Source organism: Phyllobates terribilis, unplaced genomic scaffold (genome assembly GCF_046119375.1).
Source record: "Phyllobates terribilis strain yellow unplaced genomic scaffold, ASM4611937v1 Scaffold_2__4_contigs__length_985480577, whole genome shotgun sequence".
NCBI lineage: Eukaryota > Metazoa > Chordata > Amphibia > Anura > Dendrobatidae > Phyllobates > Phyllobates terribilis.
In genome coordinates, this window is record NW_027362762.1 from 476,661,532 (window position 1) to 476,686,056 (window position 24,525).

The window sequence follows — 24,525 nt, forward strand, 5'->3', positions numbered from 1 at the left end:
AAAGTGAAATTTTCAAAAATCCAGAAAATTGGCTGAAAACTACTAAATATCAAGGACTCATTGGGCGAATCGCTCTGGAACTGAAATCGGAACTCTCACTGACATTTCCCCTATCTGAAAGTCTGATAAACGTCGGAAAAATGACTAAGTCTAAAAAAAAATTTTTTTCAACTTTTTTCAATTTTACCCCCGTGGGATATATATTCTACCCACACACATTTGGAACTCTCCTGGGGTACCCTCACACATATTATTCCCTCATTTAGTGGATATTTTCACAAAAAAGTGAAATTTTCAAAAATCCAGAAAATTGGCTGAAAACGACTAAATATCAAGGACTCATTGGGCGAATCGCTCTGGAACTAAAATTGGAACGCTCACTGACATTTGCCCAATCTGAAAGTCTGATAAACGCCGGAAAAATGACTAAGTCCAAAAAATAATTTTTTTAAACTTTTTTCAATTTTACCCCCGTGGGATATATATTCTACCCACACACATTTGGAACTCTCCTGGGGTACCCTCACACATATTATTCCCTCATTTAGTGGATATTTTCACAGAAAAGTGAAATTTTCAAAAATCCAGAAAATTTGCTGAAAACGACTAAATATCAAGGACTCATTGGGCGAATCGCTCTGGAACTGAAATCGGAACTCTCACTGACATTTCCCCTATCTGAAAGTCTGATAAACGTCGGAAAAATGACTAAGTCCAAAAAAAAATTTTTTTCAACTTTTTTCAATTTTACCCCCGTGGGATATATATTCTACCCACACACATTTGGAACTCTCCTGGGGTACCCTCACACATATTATTCCCTCATTTAGTGGATATTTTCACAAAAAAGTGAAATTTTCAAAAATCCAGAAAATTGGCTGAAAACGACTAAATATCAAGGACTCATTGGGCGAATCGCTCTGGAACTAAAATTGGAACGCTCACTGACATTTGCCCAATCTGAAAGTCTGATAAACGCCGGAAAAATGACTAAGTCCAAAAACTAATTTTTTTCAACTTTTTTCAATTTTACCCCCGTGGGATATATATTCTACCCACACACATTTGGAACTCTCCTGGGGTACCCTCACACATATTATTCCCTCATTTAGTGGATATTTTCACAAAAAAGTGAAATTTTCAAAAATCCAGAAAATTGGCTGAAAACGACTAAATATCAAGGACTCATTGGGCGAATCGCTCTGGAACTGAAATCGAAACGCTCACTGACATTTGCCCTATCTGAAAGTCTGATAAACGTCGGAAAAATGACTAAGTCCAAAAAAAAAATTTTTTCAACTTTTTTCAATTTTACCCCCGTGGGATATATATTCTACCCACACACATTTGGAACTCTCCTGGGGTACCCTCACACATATTATTCCCTCATTTAGTGGATATTTTCACAAAAAAGTGAAATTTTCAAAAATCCAGAAAATTGGCTGAAAACGACTAAATATCAAGGACTCATTGGGCGAATCGCTCTGGAACTGAAATCGGAACGCTCACTGACATTTGCCCTATCTGAAAGTCTGATAAACGTCGGAAAAATGACTATGTCCAAAAAAAAATTTTTTTCAACTTTTTTCAATTTTACCCCCGTGGGATATATATTCTACCCACACACATTTGGAACTCTCCTGGGGTACCCTCACACATATTATTCCCTCATTTAGTGGATATTTTCACAAAAAAGTGAAATTTTCAAAAATCCAGAAAATTGGCTGAAAACTACTAAATATCAAGGACTCATTGGGCGAATCGCTCTGGAACTGAAATCGGAACTCTCACTGACATTTCCCCTATCTGAAAGTCTGATAAACGTCGGAAAAATGACTAAGTCTAAAAAAAAATTTTTTTCAACTTTTTTCAATTTTACCCCCGTGGGATATATATTCTACCCACACACATTTGGAACTCTCCTGGGGTACCCTCACACATATTATTCCCTCATTTAGTGGATATTTTCACAAAAAAGTGAAATTTTCAAAAATCCAGAAAATTGGCTGAAAACGACTAAATATCAAGGACTCATTGGGCGAATCGCTCTGGAACTAAAATTGGAACGCTCACTGACATTTGCCCAATCTGAAAGTCTGATAAACGCCGGAAAAATGACTAAGTCCAAAAAATAATTTTTTTCAACTTTTTTCAATTTTACCCCCGTGGGATATATATTCTACCCACACACATTTGGAACTCTCCTGGGGTACCCTCACACATATTATTCCCTCATTTAGTGGATATTTTCACAGAAAAGTGAAATTTTCAAAAATCCAGAAAATTTGCTGAAAACGACTAAATATCAAGGACTCATTGGGCGAATCGCTCTGGAACTGAAATCGGAACTCTCACTGACATTTCCCCTATCTGAAAGTCTGATAAACGTCGGAAAAATGACTAAGTCTAAAAAAAAATTTTTTTCAACTTTTTTCAATTTTACCCCCGTGGGATATATATTCTACCCACACACATTTGGAACTCTCCTGGGGTACCCTCACACATATTATTCCCTCATTTAGTGGATATTTTCACAAAAAAGTGAAATTTTCAAAAATCCAGAAAATTGGCTGAAAACGACTAAATATCAAGGACTCATTGGGCGAATCGCTCTGGAACTAAAATTGGAACGCTCACTGACATTTGCCCAATCTGAAAGTCTGATAAACGCCGGAAAAATGACTAAGTCCAAAAAATAATTTTTTTCAACTTTTTTCAATTTTACCCCCGTGGGATATATATTCTACCCACACACATTTGGAACTCTCCTGGGGTACCCTCACACATATTATTCCCTCATTTAGTGGATATTTTCACAGAAAAGTGAAATTTTCAAAAATCCAGAAAATTTGCTGAAAACGACTAAATATCAAGGACTCATTGGGCGAATCGCTCTGGAACTGAAATCGGAACTCTCACTGACATTTCCCCTATCTGAAAGTCTGATAAACGTCGGAAAAATGACTAAGTCCAAAAAAAAATTTTTTTCAACTTTTTTCAATTTTACCCCCGTGGGATATATATTCTACCCACACACATTTGGAACTCTCCTGGGGTACCCTCACACATATTATTCCCTCATTTAGTGGATATTTTCACAAAAAAGTGAAATTTTCAAAAATCCAGAAAATTGGCTGAAAACGACTAAATATCAAGGACTCATTGGGCGAATCGCTCTGGAACTAAAATTGGAACGCTCACTGACATTTGCCCAATCTGAAAGTCTGATAAACGCCGGAAAAATGACTAAGTCCAAAAAATAATTTTTTTCAACTTTTTTCAATTTTACCCCCGTGGGATATATATTCTACCCACACACATTTGGAACTCTCCTGGGGTACCCTCACACATATTATTCCCTCATTTAGTGGATATTTTCACAAAAAAGTGAAATTTTCAAAAATCCAGAAAATTGGCTGAAAACGACTAAATATCAAGGACTCATTGGGCGAATCGCTCTGGAACTAAAATTGGAACGCTCACTGACATTTGCCCAATCTGAAAGTCTGATAAACGCCGGAAAAATGACTAAGTCCAAAAACTAATTTTTTTCAACTTTTTTCAATTTTACCCCCGTGGGATATATATTCTACCCACACACATTTGGAACTCTCCTGGGGTACCCTCACACATATTATTCCCTCATTTAGTGGATATTTTCACAAAAAAGTGAAATTTTCAAAAATCCAGAAAATTGGCTGAAAACGACTAAATATCAAGGACTCATTGGGCGAATCGCTCTGGAACTGAAATCGAAACGCTCACTGACATTTGCCCTATCTGAAAGTCTGATAAACGTCGGAAAAATGACTAAGTCCAAAAAAAAAATTTTTTCAACTTTTTTCAATTTTACCCCCGTGGGATATATATTCTACCCACACACATTTGGAACTCTCCTGGGGTACCCTCACACATATTATTCCCTCATTTAGTGGATATTTTCACAAAAAAGTGAAATTTTCAAAAATCCAGAAAATTGGCTGAAAACGACTAAATATCAAGGACTCATTGGGCGAATCGCTCTGGAACTGAAATCGGAACGCTCACTGACATTTGCCCTATCTGAAAGTCTGATAAACGTCGGAAAAATGACTAAGTCCAAAAAAAAATTTTTTTCAACTTTTTTCAATTTTACCCCCGTGGGATATATATTCTACCCACACACATTTGGAACTCTCCTGGGGTACCCTCACACATATTATTCCCTCATTTAGTGGATATTTTCACAAAAAAGTGAAATTTTCAAAAATCCAGAAAATTGGCTGAAAACTACTAAATATCAAGGACTCATTGGGCGAATCGCTCTGGAACTAAAATTGGAACGCTCACTGACATTTGCCCAATCTGAAAGTCTGATAAACGCCGGAAAAATGACTAAGTCCAAAAAATAATTTTTTTCAACTTTTTTCAATTTTACCCCCGTGGGATATATATTCTACCCACACACATTTGGAACTCTCCTGGGGTACCCTCACACATATTATTCCCTCATTTAGTGGATATTTTCACAGAAAAGTGAAATTTTCAAAAATCCAGAAAATTTGCTGAAAACGACTAAATATCAAGGACTCATTGGGCGAATCGCTCTGGAACTGAAATCGGAACTCTCACTGACATTTCCCCTATCTGAAAGTCTGATAAACGTCGGAAAAATGACTAAGTCCAAAAAAAAATTTTTTTCAACTTTTTTCAATTTTACCCCCGTGGGATATATATTCTACCCACACACATTTGGAACTCTCCTGGGGTACCCTCACACATATTATTCCCTCATTTAGTGGATATTTTCACAAAAAAGTGAAATTTTCAAAAATCCAGAAAATTGGCTGAAAACGACTAAATATCAAGGACTCATTGGGCGAATCGCTCTGGAACTGAAATCGGAACGCTCACTGACATTTGCCCTATCTGAAAGTCTGATAAACGTCGGAAAAATGACTAAGTCCAAAAAAAAATTTTTTTCAACTTTTTTCAATTTTACCCCCGTGGGATATATATTCTACCCACACACATTTGGAACTCTCCTGGGGTACCCTCACACATATTATTCCCTCATTTAGTGGATATTTTCACAAAAAAGTGAAATTTTCAAAAATCCAGAAAATTGGCTGAAAACTACTAAATATCAAGGACTCATTGGGCGAATCGCTCTGGAACTAAAATTGGAACGCTCACTGACATTTGCCCAATCTGAAAGTCTGATAAACGCCGGAAAAATGACTAAGTCCAAAAAATAATTTTTTTCAACTTTTTTCAATTTTACCCCCGTGGGATATATATTCTACCCACACACATTTGGAACTCTCCTGGGGTACCCTCACACATATTATTCCCTCATTTAGTGGATATTTTCACAGAAAAGTGAAATTTTCAAAAATCCAGAAAATTTGCTGAAAACGACTAAATATCAAGGACTCATTGGGCGAATCGCTCTGGAACTGAAATCGGAACTCTCACTGACATTTCCCCTATCTGAAAGTCTGATAAACGTCGGAAAAATGACTAAGTCCAAAAAAAAATTTTTTTCAACTTTTTTCAATTTTACCCCCGTGGGATATATATTCTACCCACACACATTTGGAACTCTCCTGGGGTACCCTCACACATATTATTCCCTCATTTAGTGGATATTTTCACAAAAAAGTGAAATTTTCAAAAATCCAGAAAATTGGCTGAAAACGACTAAATATCAAGGACTCATTGGGCGAATCGCTCTGGAACTAAAATTGGAACGCTCACTGACATTTGCCCAATCTGAAAGTCTGATAAACGCCGGAAAAATGACTAAGTCCAAAAAATAATTTTTTTCAACTTTTTTCAATTTTACCCCCGTGGGATATATATTCTACCCACACACATTTGGAACTCTCCTGGGGTACCCTCACACATATTATTCCCTCATTTAGTGGATATTTTCACAAAAAAGTGAAATTTTCAAAAATCCAGAAAATTGGCTGAAAACGACTAAATATCAAGGACTCATTGGGCGAATCGCTCTGGAACTGAAATCGGAACGCTCACTGACATTTCCCCTATCTGAAAGTCTGATAAACGTCGGAAAAATGACTAAGTCCAAAAAAAAATTTTTTTCAACTTTTTTCAATTTTACCCCCGTGGGATATATATTCTACCCACACACATTTGGAACTCTCCTGGGGTACCCTCACACATATTATTCCCTCATTTAGTGGATATTTTCACAAAAAAGTGAAATTTTCAAAAATCCAGAAAATTGGCTGAAAACGACTAAATATCAAGGACTCATTGGGCGAATCGCTCTGGAACTGAAATCGGAACGCTCACTGACATTTGCCCTATTTGAAAGTTTGATAAACGTCGGAAAAATGACTAAGTCCAAAAAAAATTTTTTTTCAACTTTTTTCAATTTTACCCCCGTGGGATATATATTCTACCCACACACATTTGGAACTCTCCTGGGGTACCCTCACACATATTATTCCCTCATTTAGTGGATATTTTCACAAAAAAGTGAAATTTTCAAAAATCCAGAAAATTGGCTGAAAACGACTAAATATCAAGGACTCATTGGGCGAATCGCTCTGGAACTGAAATCGGAACGCTCACTGACATTTGCCCTATCTGAAAGTCTGATAAACGTCGGAAAAATGACTAAGTCCAAAAAAAAAATTTTTTCAACTTTTTTCAATTTTACCCCCGTGGGATATATATTCTACCCACACACATTTGGAACTCTCCTGGGGTACCCTCACACATATTATTCCCTCATTTAGTGGATATTTTCACAGAAAAGTGAAATTTTCAAAAATCCAGAAAATTGGCTGAAAACGACTAAATATCAAGGACTCATTGGGCGAATCGCTCTGGAACTGAAATCGGAACTCTCACTGACATTTCCCCTATCTGAAAGTCTGATAAACGTCGGAAAAATGACTAAGTCCAAAAAAAAATTTTTTTCAACTTTTTTCAATTTTACCCCCGTGGGATATATATTCTACCCACACACATTTGGAACTCTCCTGGGGTACCCTCACACATATTATTCCCTCATTTAGTGGATATTTTCACAAAAAAGTGAAATTTTCAAAAATCCAGAAAATTGGCTGAAAACGACTAAATATCAAGGACTCATTGGGCGAATCGCTCTGGAACTAAAATTGGAACGCTCACTGACATTTGCCCAATCTGAAAGTCTGATAAACGCCGGAAAAATGACTAAGTCCAAAAAATAATTTTTTTCAACTTTTTTCAATTTTACCCCCGTGGGATATATATTCTACCCACACACATTTGGAACTCTCCTGGGGTACCCTCACACATATTATTCCCTCATTTAGTGGATATTTTCACAAAAAAGTGAAATTTTCAAAAATCCAGAAAATTGGCTGAAAACGACTAAATATCAAGGACTCATTGGGCGAATCGCTCTGGAACTGAAATCGGAACGCTCACTGACATTTGCCCTATTTGAAAGTTTGATAAACGTCGGAAAAATGACTAAGTCCAAAAAAAATTTTTTTTCAACTTTTTTCAATTTTACCCCCGTGGGATATATATTCTACCCACACACATTTGGAACTCTCCTGGGGTACCCTCACACATATTATTCCCTCATTTAGTGGATATTTTCACAAAAAAGTGAAATTTTCAAAAATCCAGAAAATTGGCTGAAAACGACTAAATATCAAGGACTCATTGGGCGAATCGCTCTGGAACTGAAATCGGAACGCTCACTGACATTTGCCCTATCTGAAAGTCTGATAAACGTCGGAAAAATGACTAAGTCCAAAAAAAAAATTTTTTCAACTTTTTTCAATTTTGCCCCCGTGGGATATATATTCTACCCACACACATTTGGAACTCTCCTGGGGTACCCTCACACATATTATTCCCTCATTTAGTGGATATTTTCACAAAAAAGTGAAATTTTCAAAAATCCAGAAAATTGGCTGAAAACGACTAAATATCAAGGACTCATTGGGCGAATCGCTCTGGAACTAAAATTGGAACGCTCACTGACATTTGCCCAATCTGAAAGTCTGATAAACGCCGGAAAAATGACTAAGTCCAAAAAATAATTTTTTTCAACTTTTTTCAATTTTACCCCCGTGGGATATATATTCTACCCACACACATTTGGAACTCTCCTGGGGTACCCTCACACATATTATTCCCTCATTTAGTGGATATTTTCACAAAAAAGTGAAATTTTCAAAAATCCAGAAAATTGGCTGAAAACGACTAAATATCAAGGACTCATTGGGCGAATCGCTCTGGAACTAAAATTGGAACGCTCACTGACATTTGCCCAATCTGAAAGTCTGATAAACGCCGGAAAAATGACTAAGTCCAAAAACTAATTTTTTTCAACTTTTTTCAATTTTACCCCCGTGGGATATATATTCTACCCACACACATTTGGAACTCTCCTGGGGTACCCTCACACATATTATTCCCTCATTTAGTGGATATTTTCACAAAAAAGTGAAATTTTCAAAAATCCAGAAAATTGGCTGAAAACGACTAAATATCAAGGACTCATTGGGCGAATCGCTCTGGAACTGAAATCGAAACGCTCACTGACATTTGCCCTATCTGAAAGTCTGATAAACGTCGGAAAAATGACTAAGTCCAAAAAAAAAATTTTTTCAACTTTTTTCAATTTTACCCCCGTGGGATATATATTCTACCCACACACATTTGGAACTCTCCTGGGGTACCCTCACACATATTATTCCCTCATTTAGTGGATATTTTCACAAAAAAGTGAAATTTTCAAAAATCCAGAAAATTGGCTGAAAACGACTAAATATCAAGGACTCATTGGGCGAATCGCTCTGGAACTGAAATCGGAACGCTCACTGACATTTGCCCTATCTGAAAGTCTGATAAACGTCGGAAAAATGACTAAGTCCAAAAAAAAAATTTTTTCAACTTTTTTCAATTTTACCCCCGTGGGATATATATTCTACCCACACACATTTGGAACTCTCCTGGGGTACCCTCACACATATTATTCCCTCATTTAGTGGATATTTTCACAAAAAAGTGAAATTTTCAAAAATCCAGAAAATTGGCTGAAAACGACTAAATATCAAGGACTCATTGGGCGAATCGCTCTGGAACTGAAATCGGAACGCTCACTGACATTTGCCCTATCTGAAAGTCTGATAAACGTCGGAAAAATGACTAAGTCCAAAAAAAAAATTTTTTCAACTTTTTTCAATTTTACCCCCGTGGGATATATATTCTACCCACACACATTTGGAACTCTCCTGGGGTACCCTCACACATATTATTCCCTCATTTAGTGGATATTTTCACAGAAAAGTGAAATTTTCAAAAATCCAGAAAATTGGCTGAAAACGACTAAATATCAAGGACTCATTGGGCGAATCGCTCTGGAACTGAAATCGGAACTCTCACTGACATTTCCCCTATCTGAAAGTCTGATAAACGTCGTAAAAATGACTAAGTCCAAAAAAAAATTTTTTTCAACTTTTTTCAATTTTACCCCCGTGGGATATATATTCTACCCACACACATTTGGAACTCTCCTGGGGTACCCGCACACATATTATTCCCTCATTTAGTGGATATTTTCACAAAAAAGTGAAATTTTCAAAAATCCAGAAAATTGGCTGAAAACGACTAAATATCAAGGACTCATTGGGCGAATCGCTCTGGAACTAAAATTGGAACGCTCACTGACATTTGCCCAATCTGAAAGTCTGATAAACGCCGGAAAAATGACTAAGTCCAAAAAATAATTTTTTTCAACTTTTTTCAATTTTACCCCCGTGGGATATATATTCTACCCACACACATTTGGAACTCTCCTGGGGTACCCTCACACATATTATTCCCTCATTTAGTGGATATTTTCACAAAAAAGTGAAATTTTCAAAAATCCAGAAAATTGGCTGAAAACGACTAAATATCAAGGACTCATTGGGCGAATCGCTCTGGAACTGAAATCGGAACGCTCACTGACATTTGCCCTATTTGAAAGTTTGATAAACGTCGGAAAAATGACTAAGTCCAAAAAAAATTTTTTTTCAACTTTTTTCAATTTTACCCCCGTGGGATATATATTCTACCCACACACATTTGGAACTCTCCTGGGGTACCCTCACACATATTATTCCCTCATTTAGTGGATATTTTCACAAAAAAGTGAAATTTTCAAAAATCCAGAAAATTGGCTGAAAACGACTAAATATCAAGGACTCATTGGGCGAATCGCTCTGGAACTGAAATCGGAACGCTCACTGACATTTGCCCTATTTGAAAGTTTGATAAACGTCGGAAAAATGACTAAGTCCAAAAAAAATTTTTTTTCAACTTTTTTCAATTTTACCCCCGTGGGATATATATTCTACCCACACACATTTGGAACTCTCCTGGGGTACCCTCACACATATTATTCCCTCATTTAGTGGATATTTTCACAAAAAAGTGAAATTTTCAAAAATCCAGAAAATTGGCTGAAAACGACTAAATATCAAGGACTCATTGGGCGAATCGCTCTGGAACTGAAATCGGAACGCTCACTGACATTTGCCCTATCTGAAAGTCTGATAAACGTCGGAAAAATGACTAAGTCCAAAAAAAAAATTTTTTCAACTTTTTTCAATTTTGCCCCCGTGGGATATATATTCTACCCACACACATTTGGAACTCTCCTGGGGTACCCTCACACATATTATTCCCTCATTTAGTGGATATTTTCACAAAAAAGTGAAATTTTCAAAAATCCAGAAAATTGGCTGAAAACGACTAAATATCAAGGACTCATTGGGCGAATCGCTCTGGAACTAAAATTGGAACGCTCACTGACATTTGCCCAATCTGAAAGTCTGATAAACGCCGGAAAAATGACTAAGTCCAAAAAATAATTTTTTTCAACTTTTTTCAATTTTACCCCCGTGGGATATATATTCTACCCACACACATTTGGAACTCTCCTGGGGTACCCTCACACATATTATTCCCTCATTTAGTGGATATTTTCACAAAAAAGTGAAATTTTCAAAAATCCAGAAAATTGGCTGAAAACGACTAAATATCAAGGACTCATTGGGCGAATCGCTCTGGAACTAAAATTGGAACGCTCACTGACATTTGCCCAATCTGAAAGTCTGATAAACGCCGGAAAAATGACTAAGTCCAAAAACTAATTTTTTTCAACTTTTTTCAATTTTACCCCCGTGGGATATATATTCTACCCACACACATTTGGAACTCTCCTGGGGTACCCTCACACATATTATTCCCTCATTTAGTGGATATTTTCACAAAAAAGTGAAATTTTCAAAAATCCAGAAAATTGGCTGAAAACGACTAAATATCAAGGACTCATTGGGCGAATCGCTCTGGAACTGAAATCGAAACGCTCACTGACATTTGCCCTATCTGAAAGTCTGATAAACGTCGGAAAAATGACTAAGTCCAAAAAAAAAATTTTTTCAACTTTTTTCAATTTTACCCCCGTGGGATATATATTCTACCCACACACATTTGGAACTCTCCTGGGGTACCCTCACACATATTATTCCCTCATTTAGTGGATATTTTCACAAAAAAGTGAAATTTTCAAAAATCCAGAAAATTGGCTGAAAACGACTAAATATCAAGGACTCATTGGGCGAATCGCTCTGGAACTGAAATCGGAATGCTCACTGACATTTGCCCTATCTGAAAGTCTGATAAACGTCGGAAAAATGACTAAGTCCAAAAAAAAATTTTTTTCAACTTTTTTCAATTTTACCCCCGTGGGATATATATTCTACCCACACACATTTGGAACTCTCCTGGGGTACCCGCACACATATTATTCCCTCATTTAGTGGATATTTTCACAAAAAAGTGAAATTTTCAAAAATCCAGAAAATTGGCTGAAAACGACTAAATATCAAGGACTCATTGGGCGAATCGCTCTGGAACTAAAATTGGAACGCTCACTGACATTTGCCCAATCTGAAAGTCTGATAAACGCCGGAAAAATGACTAAGTCCAAAAAATAATTTTTTTCAACTTTTTTCAATTTTACCCCCGTGGGATATATATTCTACCCACACACATTTGGAACTCTCCTGGGGTACCCTCACACATATTATTCCCTCATTTAGTGGATATTTTCACAAAAAAGTGAAATTTTCAAAAATCCAGAAAATTGGCTGAAAACGACTAAATATCAAGGACTCATTGGGCGAATCGCTCTGGAACTGAAATCGGAACGCTCACTGACATTTGCCCTATTTGAAAGTTTGATAAACGTCGGAAAAATGACTAAGTCCAAAAAAAATTTTTTTTCAACTTTTTTCAATTTTACCCCCGTGGGATATATATTCTACCCACACACATTTGGAACTCTCCTGGGGTACCCTCACACATATTATTCCCTCATTTAGTGGATATTTTCACAAAAAAGTGAAATTTTCAAAAATCCAGAAAATTGGCTGAAAACGACTAAATATCAAGGACTCATTGGGCGAATCGCTCTGGAACTGAAATCGGAACGCTCACTGACATTTGCCCTATCTGAAAGTCTGATAAACGTCGGAAAAATGACTAAGTCCAAAAAAAAAATTTTTTCAACTTTTTTCAATTTTGCCCCCGTGGGATATATATTCTACCCACACACATTTGGAACTCTCCTGGGGTACCCTCACACATATTATTCCCTCATTTAGTGGATATTTTCACAAAAAAGTGAAATTTTCAAAAATCCAGAAAATTGGCTGAAAACGACTAAATATCAAGGACTCATTGGGCGAATCGCTCTGGAACTAAAATTGGAACGCTCACTGACATTTGCCCAATCTGAAAGTCTGATAAACGCCGGAAAAATGACTAAGTCCAAAAAATAATTTTTTTCAACTTTTTTCAATTTTACCCCCGTGGGATATATATTCTACCCACACACATTTGGAACTCTCCTGGGGTACCCTCACACATATTATTCCCTCATTTAGTGGATATTTTCACAAAAAAGTGAAATTTTCAAAAATCCAGAAAATTGGCTGAAAACGACTAAATATCAAGGACTCATTGGGCGAATCGCTCTGGAACTAAAATTGGAACGCTCACTGACATTTGCCCAATCTGAAAGTCTGATAAACGCCGGAAAAATGACTAAGTCCAAAAACTAATTTTTTTCAACTTTTTTCAATTTTACCCCCGTGGGATATATATTCTACCCACACACATTTGGAACTCTCCTGGGGTACCCTCACACATATTATTCCCTCATTTAGTGGATATTTTCACAAAAAAGTGAAATTTTCAAAAATCCAGAAAATTGGCTGAAAACGACTAAATATCAAGGACTCATTGGGCGAATCGCTCTGGAACTGAAATCGAAACGCTCACTGACATTTGCCCTATCTGAAAGTCTGATAAACGTCGGAAAAATGACTAAGTCCAAAAAAAAAATTTTTTCAACTTTTTTCAATTTTACCCCCGTGGGATATATATTCTACCCACACACATTTGGAACTCTCCTGGGGTACCCTCACACATATTATTCCCTCATTTAGTGGATATTTTCACAAAAAAGTGAAATTTTCAAAAATCCAGAAAATTGGCTGAAAACGACTAAATATCAAGGACTCATTGGGCGAATCGCTCTGGAACTGAAATCGGAACGCTCACTGACATTTGCCCTATCTGAAAGTCTGATAAACGTCGGAAAAATGACTAAGTCCAAAAAAAAAATTTTTTCAACTTTTTTCAATTTTACCCCCGTGGGATATATATTCTACCCACACACATTTGGAACTCTCCTGGGGTACCCTCACACATATTATTCCCTCATTTAGTGGATATTTTCACAAAAAAGTGAAATTTTCAAAAATCCAGAAAATTGGCTGAAAACGACTAAATATCAAGGACTCATTGGGCGAATCGCTCTGGAACTGAAATCGGAATGCTCACTGACATTTGCCCTATCTGAAAGTCTGATAAACGTCGGAAAAATGACTAAGTCCAAAAAAAAAATTTTTTCAACTTTTTTCAATTTTACCCCCGTGGGATATATATTCTACCCACACACATTTGGAACTCTCCTGGGGTACCCTCACACATATTATTCCCTCATTTAGTGGATATTTTCACAGAAAAGTGAAATTTTCAAAAATCCAGAAAATTGGCTGAAAACGACTAAATATCAAGGACTCATTGGGCGAATCGCTCTGGAACTGAAATCGGAACTCTCACTGACATTTCCCCTATCTGAAAGTCTGATAAACGTCGGAAAAATGACTAAGTCCAAAAAAAAATTTTTTTCAACTTTTTTCAATTTTACCCCCGTGGGATATATATTCTACCCACACACATTTGGAACTCTCCTGGGGTACCCGCACACATATTATTCCCTCATTTAGTGGATATTTTCACAAAAAAGTGAAATTTTCAAAAATCCAGAAAATTGGCTGAAAACGACTAAATATCAAGGACTCATTGGGCGAATCGCTCTGGAACTAAAATTGGAACGCTCACTGACATTTGCCCAATCTGAAAGTCTGATAAACGCCGGAAAAATGACTAAGTCCAAAAAATAATTTTTTTCAACTTTTTTCAATTTTACCCCCGTGGGATATATATTCTACCCACACACATTTGGAACTCTCCTGGGGTACCCTCACACATATTATTCCCTCATTTAGTGGATATTTTCACAAAAAAGTGAAATTTTCAAAAATCCAGAAAATTGGCTGAAAACGACTAAATATCAAGGACTCATTGGGCGAATCGCTCTGGAACTGAAATCGGAACGCTCACTGACATTTGCCCTATTTGAAAGTTTGATAAACGTCGGAAAAATGACTAAGTCCAAAAAAAATTTTTTTTCAACTTTTTTCAATTTTACCCCCGTGGGATATATATTCTACCCACACACATTTGGAACTCTCCTGGGGTACCCTCACACATATTATTCCCTCATTTAGTGGATATTTTCACAAAAAAGTGAAATTTTCAAAAATCCAGAAAATTGGCTGAAAACGACTAAATATCAAGGACTCATTGGGCGAATCGCTCTGGAACTGAAATCGGAACGCTCACTGACATTTGCCCTATTTGAAAGTTTGATAAACGTCGGAAAAATGACTAAGTCCAAAAAAAATTTTTTTTCAACTTTTTTCAATTTTACCCCCGTGGGATATATATTCTACCCACACACATTTGGAACTCTCCTGGGGTACCCTCACACATATTATTCCCTCATTTAGTGGATATTTTCACAAAAAAGTGAAATTTTCAAAAATCCAGAAAATTGGCTGAAAACGACTAAATATCAAGGACTCATTGGGCGAATCGCTCTGGAACTAAAATTGGAACGCTCACTGACATTTGCCCAATCTGAAAGTCTGATAAACGCCGGAAAAATGACTAAGTCCAAAAACTAATTTTTTTCAACTTTTTTCAATTTTACCCCCGTGGGATATATATTCTACCCACACACATTTGGAACTCTCCTGGGGTACCCTCACACATATTATTCCCTCATTTAGTGGATATTTTCACAAAAAAGTGAAATTTTCAAAAATCCAGAAAATTGGCTGAAAACGACTAAATATCAAGGACTCATTGGGCGAATCGCTCTGGAACTGAAATCGAAACGCTCACTGACATTTGCCCTATCTGAAAGTCTGATAAACGTCGGAAAAATGACTAAGTCCAAAAAAAAAATTTTTTCAACTTTTTTCAATTTTACCCCCGTGGGATATATATTCTACCCACACACATTTGGAACTCTCCTGGGGTACCCTCACACATATTATTCCCTCATTTAGTGGATATTTTCACAAAAAAGTGAAATTTTCAAAAATCCAGAAAATTGGCTGAAAACGACTAAATATCAAGGACTCATTGGGCGAATCGCTCTGGAACTGAAATCGGAACGCTCACTGACATTTGCCCTATCTGAAAGTCTGATAAACGTCGGAAAAATGACTAAGTCCAAAAAAAAATTTTTTTCAACTTTTTTCAATTTTACCCCCGTGGGATATATATTCTACCCACACACATTTGGAACTCTCCTGGGGTACCCGCACACATATTATTCCCTCATTTAGTGGATATTTTCACAAAAAAGTGAAATTTTCAAAAATCCAGAAAATTGGCTGAAAACGACTAAATATCAAGGACTCATTGGGCGAATCGCTCTGGAACTAAAATTGGAACGCTCACTGACATTTGCCCAATCTGAAAGTCTGATAAACGCCGGAAAAATGACTAAGTCCAAAAAATAATTTTTTTCAACTTTTTTCAATTTTACCCCCGTGGGATATATATTCTACCCACACACATTTGGAACTCTCCTGGGGTACCCTCACACATATTATTCCCTCATTTAGTGGATATTTTCACAAAAAAGTGAAATTTTCAAAAATCCAGAAAATTGGCTGAAAACGACTAAATATCAAGGACTCATTGGGCGAATCGCTCTGGAACTGAAATCGGAACGCTCACTGACATTTGCCCTATTTGAAAGTTTGATAAACGTCGGAAAAATGACTAAGTCCAAAAAAAATTTTTTTTCAACTTTTTTCAATTTTACCCCCGTGGGATATATATTCTACCCACACACATTTGGAACTCTCCTGGGGTACCCTCACACATATTATTCCCTCATTTAGTGGATATTTTCACAAAAAAGTGAAATTTTCAAAAATCCAGAAAATTGGCTGAAAACGACTAAATATCAAGGACTCATTGGGCGAATCGCTCTGGAACTGAAATCGGAACGCTCACTGACATTTGCCCTATTTGAAAGTTTGATAAACGTCGGAAAAATGACTAAGTCCAAAAAAAATTTTTTTTCAACTTTTTTCAATTTTACCCCCGTGGGATATATATTCTACCCACACACATTTGGAACTCTCCTGGGGTACCCTCACACATATTATTCCCTCATTTAGTGGATATTTTCACAAAAAAGTGAAATTTTCAAAAATCCAGAAAATTGGCTGAAAACGACTAAATATCAAGGACTCATTGGGCGAATCGCTCTGGAACTGAAATCGGAACGCTCACTGACATTTGCCCTATCTGAAAGTCTGATAAACGTCGGAAAAATGACTAAGTCCAAAAAAAAAATTTTTTCAACTTTTTTCAATTTTGCCCCCGTGGGATATATATTCTACCCACACACATTTGGAACTCTCCTGGGGTACCCTCACACATATTATTCCCTCATTTAGTGGATATTTTCACAAAAAAGTGAAATTTTCAAAAATCCAGAAAATTGGCTGAAAACGACTAAATATCAAGGACTCATTGGGCGAATCGCTCTGGAACTAAAATTGGAACGCTCACTGACATTTGCCCAATCTGAAAGTCTGATAAACGCCGGAAAAATGACTAAGTCCAAAAAATAATTTTTTTCAACTTTTTTCAATTTTACCCCCGTGGGATATATATTCTACCCACACACATTTGGAACTCTCCTGGGGTACCCTCACACATATTATTCCCTCATTTAGTGGATATTTTCACAAAAAAGTGAAATTTTCAAAAATCCAGAAAATTGGCTGAAAACGACTAAATATCAAGGACTCATTGGGCGAATCGCTCTGGAACTAAAATTGGAACGCTCACTGACATTTGCCCAATCTGAAAGTCTGATAAACGCCGGAAAAATGACTAAGTCCAAAAACTAATTTTTTTCAACTTTTTTCAATTTTACCCCCGTGGGATATATATTCTACCCACACACATTTGGAACTCTCCTGGGGTACCCTCACACATATTATTCCCTCATTTAGTGGATATTTTCACAAAAAAGTGAAATTTTCAAAAATCCAGAAAATTGGCTGAAAACGACTAAATATCAAGGACTCATTGGGCGAATCGCTCTGGAACTGAAATCGAAACGCTCACTGACATTTGCCCTATCTGAAAGTCTGATAAACGTCGGAAAAATGACTAAGTCCAAAAAAAAAATTTTTTCAACTTTTTTCAATTTTACCCCCGTGGGATATATATTCTACCCACACACATTTGGAACTCTCCTGGGGTACCCTCACACATATTATTCCCTCATTTAGTGGATATTTTCACAAAAAAGTGAAATTTTCAAAAATCCAGAAAATTGGCTGAAAACGACTAAATATCAAGGACTCATTGGGCGAATCGCTCTGGAACTGAAATCGGAACGCTCACTGACATTTGCCCTATCTGAAAGTCTGATAAACGTCGGAAAAATGACTAAGTCCAAAAAAAAAATTTTTTCAACTTTTTTCAATTTTACCCCCGTGGGATATATATTCTACCCACACACATTTGGAACTCTCCTGGGGTACCCTCACACATATTATTCCCTCATTTAGTGGATATTTTCACAAAAAAGTGAAATTTTCAAAAATCCAGAAAATTGGCTGAAAACGACTAAATATCAAGGACTCATTGGGCGAATCGCTCTGGAACTGAAATCGGAACGCTCACTGACATTTGCCCTATCTGAAAGTCTGATAAACGTCGGAAAAATGACTAAGTCCAAAAAAAAAATTTTTTCAACTTTTTTCAATTTTACCCCCGTGGGATATATATTCTACCCACACACATTTGGAACTCTCCTGGGGTACCCTCACACATATTATTCCCTCATTTAGTGGATATTTTCACAGAAAAGTGAAATTTTCAAAAATCCAGAAAATTGGCTGAAAACGACTAAATATCAAGGACTCATTGGGCGAATCGCTCTGGAACTGAAATCGGAACTCTCACTGACATTTCCCCTATCTGAAAGTCTGATAAACGTCGGAAAAATGACTAAGTCCAAAAAAAAATTTTTTTCAACTTTTTTCAATTTTACCCCCGTGGGATATATATTCTACCCACACACATTTGGAACTCTCCTGGGGTACCCGCACACATATTATTCCCTCATTTAGTGGATATTTTCACAAAAAAGTGAAATTTTCAAAAATCCAGAAAATTGGCTGAAAACGACTAAATATCAAGGACTCATTGGGCGAATCGCTCTGGAACTAAAATTGGAACGCTCACTGACATTTGCCCAATCTGAAAGTCTGATAAACGCCGGAAAAATGACTAAGTCCAAAAAATAATTTTTTTCAACTTTTTTCAATTTTACCCCCGTGGGATATATATTCTACCCACACACATTTGGAACTCTCCTGGGGTACCCTCACACATATTATTCCCTCATTTAGTGGATATTTTCACAAAAAAGTGAAATTTTCAAAAATCCAGAAAATTGGCTGAAAACGACTAAATATCAAGGACTCATTGGGCGAATCGCTCTGGAACTGAAATCGGAACGCTCACTGACATTTGCCCTATTTGAAAGTTTGATAAACGTCGGAAAAATGACTAAGTCCAAAAAAAATTTTTTTTCAACTTTTTTCAATTTTACCCCCGTGGGATATATATTCTACCCACACACATTTGGAACTCTCCTGGGGTACCCTCACACATATTATTCCCTCATTTAGTGGATATTTTCACAAAAAAGTGAAATTTTCAAAAATCCAGAAAATTGGCTGAAAACGACTAAATATCAAGGACTCATTGGGCGAATCGCTCTGGAACTGAAATCGGAACGCTCACTGACATTTGCCCTATCTGAAAGTCTGATAAACGTCGGAAAAATGACTAAGTCCAAAAAAAAAATTTTTTCAACTTTTTTCAATTTTGCCCCCGTGGGATATATATTCTACCCACACACATTTGGAACTCTCCTGGGGTACCCTCACACATATTATTCCCTCATTTAGTGGATATTTTCACAAAAAAGTGAAATTTTCAAAAATCCAGAAAATTGGCTGAAAACGACTAAATATCAAGGACTCATTGGGCGAATCGCTCTGGAACTAAAATTGGAACGCTCACTGACATTTGCCCAATCTGAAAGTCTGATAAACGCCGGAAAAATGACTAAGTCCAAAAAATAATTTTTTTCAACTTTTTTCAATTTTACCCCCGTGGGATATATATTCTACCCACACACATTTGGAACTCTCCTGGGGTACCCTCACACATATTATTCCCTCATTTAGTGGATATTTTCACAAAAAAGTGAAATTTTCAAAAATCCAGAAAATTGGCTGAAAACGACTAAATATCAAGGACTCATTGGGCGAATCGCTCTGGAACTAAAATTGGAACGCTCACTGACATTTGCCCAATCTGAAAGTCTGATAAACGCCGGAAAAATGACTAAGTCCAAAAACTAATTTTTTTCAACTTTTTTCAATTTTACCCCCGTGGGATATATATTCTACCCACACACATTTGGAACTCTCCTGGGGTACCCTCACACATATTATTCCCTCATTTAGTGGATATTTTCACAAAAAAGTGAAATTTTCAAAAATCCAGAAAATTGGCTGAAAACGACTAAATATCAAGGACTCATTGGGCGAATCGCTCTGGAACTGAAATCGAAACGCTCACTGACATTTGCCCTATCTGAAAGTCTGATAAACGTCGGAAAAATGACTAAGTCCAAAAAAAAAATTTTTTCAACTTTTTTCAATTTTACCCCCGTGGGATATATATTCTACCCACACACATTTGGAACTCTCCTGGGGTACCCTCACACATATTATTCCCTCATTTAGTGGATATTTTCACAAAAAAGTGAAATTTTCAAAAATCCAGAAAATTGGCTGAAAACGACTAAATATCAAGGACTCATTGGGCGAATCGCTCTGGAACTGAAATCGGAACGCTCACTGACATTTGCCCTATCTGAAAGTCTGATAAACGTCGGAAAAATGACTAAGTCCAAAAAAAAAATTTTTTCAACTTTTTTCAATTTTACCCCCGTGGGATATATATTCTACCCACACACATTTGGAACTCTCCTGGGGTACCCTCACACATATTATTCCCTCATTTAGTGGATATTTTCACAAAAAAGTGAAATTTTCAAAAATCCAGAAAATTGGCTGAAAACGACTAAATATCAAGGACTCATTGGGCGAATCGCTCTGGAACTGAAATCGGAACGCTCACTGACATTTGCCCTATCTGAAAGTCTGATAAACGTCGGAAAAATGACTAAGTCCAAAAAAAAAATTTTTTCAACTTTTTTCAATTTTACCCCCGTGGGATATATATTCTACCCACACACATTTGGAACTCTCCTGGGGTACCCTCACACATATTATTCCCTCATTTAGTGGATATTTTCACAGAAAAGTGAAATTTTCAAAAATCCAGAAAATTGGCTGAAAACGACTAAATATCAAGGACTCATTGGGCGAATCGCTCTGGAACTGAAATCGGAACTCTCACTGACATTTCCCCTATCTGAAAGTCTGATAAACGTCGGAAAAATGACTAAGTCCAAAAAAAAATTTTTTTCAACTTTTTTCAATTTTACCCCCGTGGGATATATATTCTACCCACACACATTTGGAACTCTCCTGGGGTACCCGCACACATATTATTCCCTCATTTAGTGGATATTTTCACAAAAAAGTGAAATTTTCAAAAATCCAGAAAATTGGCTGAAAACGACTAAATATCAAGGACTCATTGGGCGAATCGCTCTGGAACTAAAATTGGAACGCTCACTGACATTTGCCCAATCTGAAAGTCTGATAAACGCCGGAAAAATGACTAAGTCCAAAAAATAATTTTTTTCAACTTTTTTCAATTTTACCCCCGTGGGATATATATTCTACCCACACACATTTGGAACTCTCCTGGGGTACCCTCACACATATTATTCCCTCATTTAGTGGATATTTTCACAAAAAAGTGAAATTTTCAAAAATCCAGAAAATTGGCTGAAAACGACTAAATATCAAGGACTCATTGGGCGAATCGCTCTGGAACTGAAATCGGAACGCTCACTGACATTTGCCCTATTTGAAAGTTTGATAAACGTCGGAAAAATGACTAAGTCCAAAAAAAATTTTTTTTCAACTTTTTTCAATTTTACCCCCGTGGGATATATATTCTACCCACACACATTTGGAACTCTCCTGGGGTACCCTCACACATATTATTCCCTCATTTAGTGGATATTTTCACAAAAAAGTGAAATTTTCAAAAATCCAGAAAATTGGCTGAAAACGACTAAATATCAAGGACTCATTGGGCGAATCGCTCTGGAACTGAAATCGGAACGCTCACTGACATTTGCCCTATCTGAAAGTCTGATAAACGTCGGAAAAATGACTAAGTCCAAAAAAAAAATTTTTTCAACTTTTTTCAATTTTGCCCCCGTGGGATATATATTCTACCCACACACATTTGGAACTCTCCTGGGGTACCCTCACACATATTATTCCCTCATTTAGTGGATATTTTCACAAAAAAGTGAAATTTTCAAAAATCCAAAAAATTGGCTGAAAACGACCAAATATCAAGGACTCATTGGGCGAATCGCTCTGGAACTAAAATTGGAATGCTCACTGACATTTGCCCAATCTGAAAGTCTGATAAACGCTGGAAAAATGACTAAGTCCAAAAAATAATTTTTTTCAACTTTTTTCAATTTTACCCCCGTGGGATATATATTCTACCCACACACATTTGGAACTCTCCTGGGGTACCCTCACACATATTATTCCCTCATTTAGTGGATATTTTCACAAAAAAGTGAAATTTTCAAAAATCCAGAAAATTGGCTGAAAACGACTAAATATCAAGGACTCATTGGGCGAATCGCTCTGGAACTAAAATTGGAACGCTCACTGACATTTGCCCAATCTGAAAGTCTGATAAACGCCGGAAAAATGACTAAGTCCAAAAAATATTTTTTTTCAACTTTTTTCAATTTTACCCCCGTGGGATATATATTCTACCCACACACATTTGGAACTCTCCTGGGGTACCCTCACACATATTATTCCCTCATTTAGTGGATATTTTCACAAAAAAGTGAAATTTTCAAAAATCCAGAAAATTGGCTGAAAACGACTAAATATCAAGGACTCATTGGGCGAATCGCTCTGGAACTGAAATCGGAACGCTCACTGACATTTCCCCTATCTGAAAATCTGATAAACGTCGGAAAAATGACTAAGTCCCAAAAAAAAAATTTTTCAACTTTTTTCAATTTTACCCCCGTGGGATATATATTCTACCCACACACATTTGGAACTCTCCTGGGGTACCCTCACACATATTATTCCCTCATTTAGTGGATATTTTCACAAAAAAGTGAAATTTTCAAAAATCCAGAAAATTGGCTGAAAACGACTAAATATCAAGGACTCATTGGGCGAATCGCTCTGGAACTGAAATCGGAACGCTCACTGACATTTGCCCTATTTGAAAGTTTGATAAACGTCGGAAAAATGACTAAGTCCAAAAAAAATTTTTTTTCAACTTTTTTCAATTTTACCCCCGTGGGATATATATTCTACCCACACACATTTGGAACTCTCCTGGGGTACCCTCACACATATTATTCCCTCATTTAGTGGATATTTTCACAAAAAAGTGAAATTTTCAAAAATCCAGAAAATTGGCTGAAAACGACTAAATATCAAGGACTCATTGGGCGAATCGCTCTGGAACTGAAATCGGAACGCTCACTGACATTTGCCCTATCTGAAAGTCTGATAAACGTCGGAAAAATGACTAAGTCCAAAAAAAAAATTTTTTCAACTTTTTTCAATTTTGCCCCCGTGGGATATATATTCTACCCACACACATTTGGAACTCTCCTGGGGTACCCTCACACATATTATTCCCTCATTTAGTGGATATTTTCACAAAAAAGTGAAATTTTCAAAAATCCAAAAAATTGGCTGAAAACGACCAAATATCAAGGACTCATTGGGCGAATCGCTCTGGAACTGAAATCGGAACGCTCACTGACATTTCCCCTATCTGAAAATCTGATAAACGTCGGAAAAATGACTAAGTCCAAAAAAAAAAATTTTTCAACTTTTTTCAATTTTACCCCCGTGGGATATATATTCTACCCACACACATTTGGAACTCTCCTGGGGTACCCTCACACATATTATTCCCTCATTTAGTGGATATTTTCACAAAAAAGTGAAATTTTCAAAAATCCAGAAAATTGGCTGAAAACGACTAAATATCAAGGACTCATTGGGCGAATCGCTCTGGAACTGAAATCGGAACGCTCACTGACATTTGCCCTATCTGAAAATCTGATAAACGTCGGAAAAATGACTAAGTCCAAAAAAAAATTTTTTTCAACTTTTTTCAATTTTGCCCCCGTGGGATATATATTCTACCCACACACATTTGGAACTCTCCTGGGGTACCCTCACACATATTATTCCCTCATTTAGTGGATATTTTCACAAAAAAGTGAAATTTTCAAAAATCCAGAAAATTGGCTGAAAACGACTAAATATCAAGGACTCATTGGGCGAATCGCTCTGGAACTGAAATCGGAACGCTCACTGACATTTCCCCTATCTGAAAATCTGATAAACGTCGGAAAAATGACTAAGTCCCAAAAAAAAAATTTTTCAACTTTTTTCAATTTTACCCCCGTGGGATATATATTCTACCCACACACATTTGGAACTCTCCTGGGGTACCCTCACACATATTATTCCCTCATTTAGTGGATAT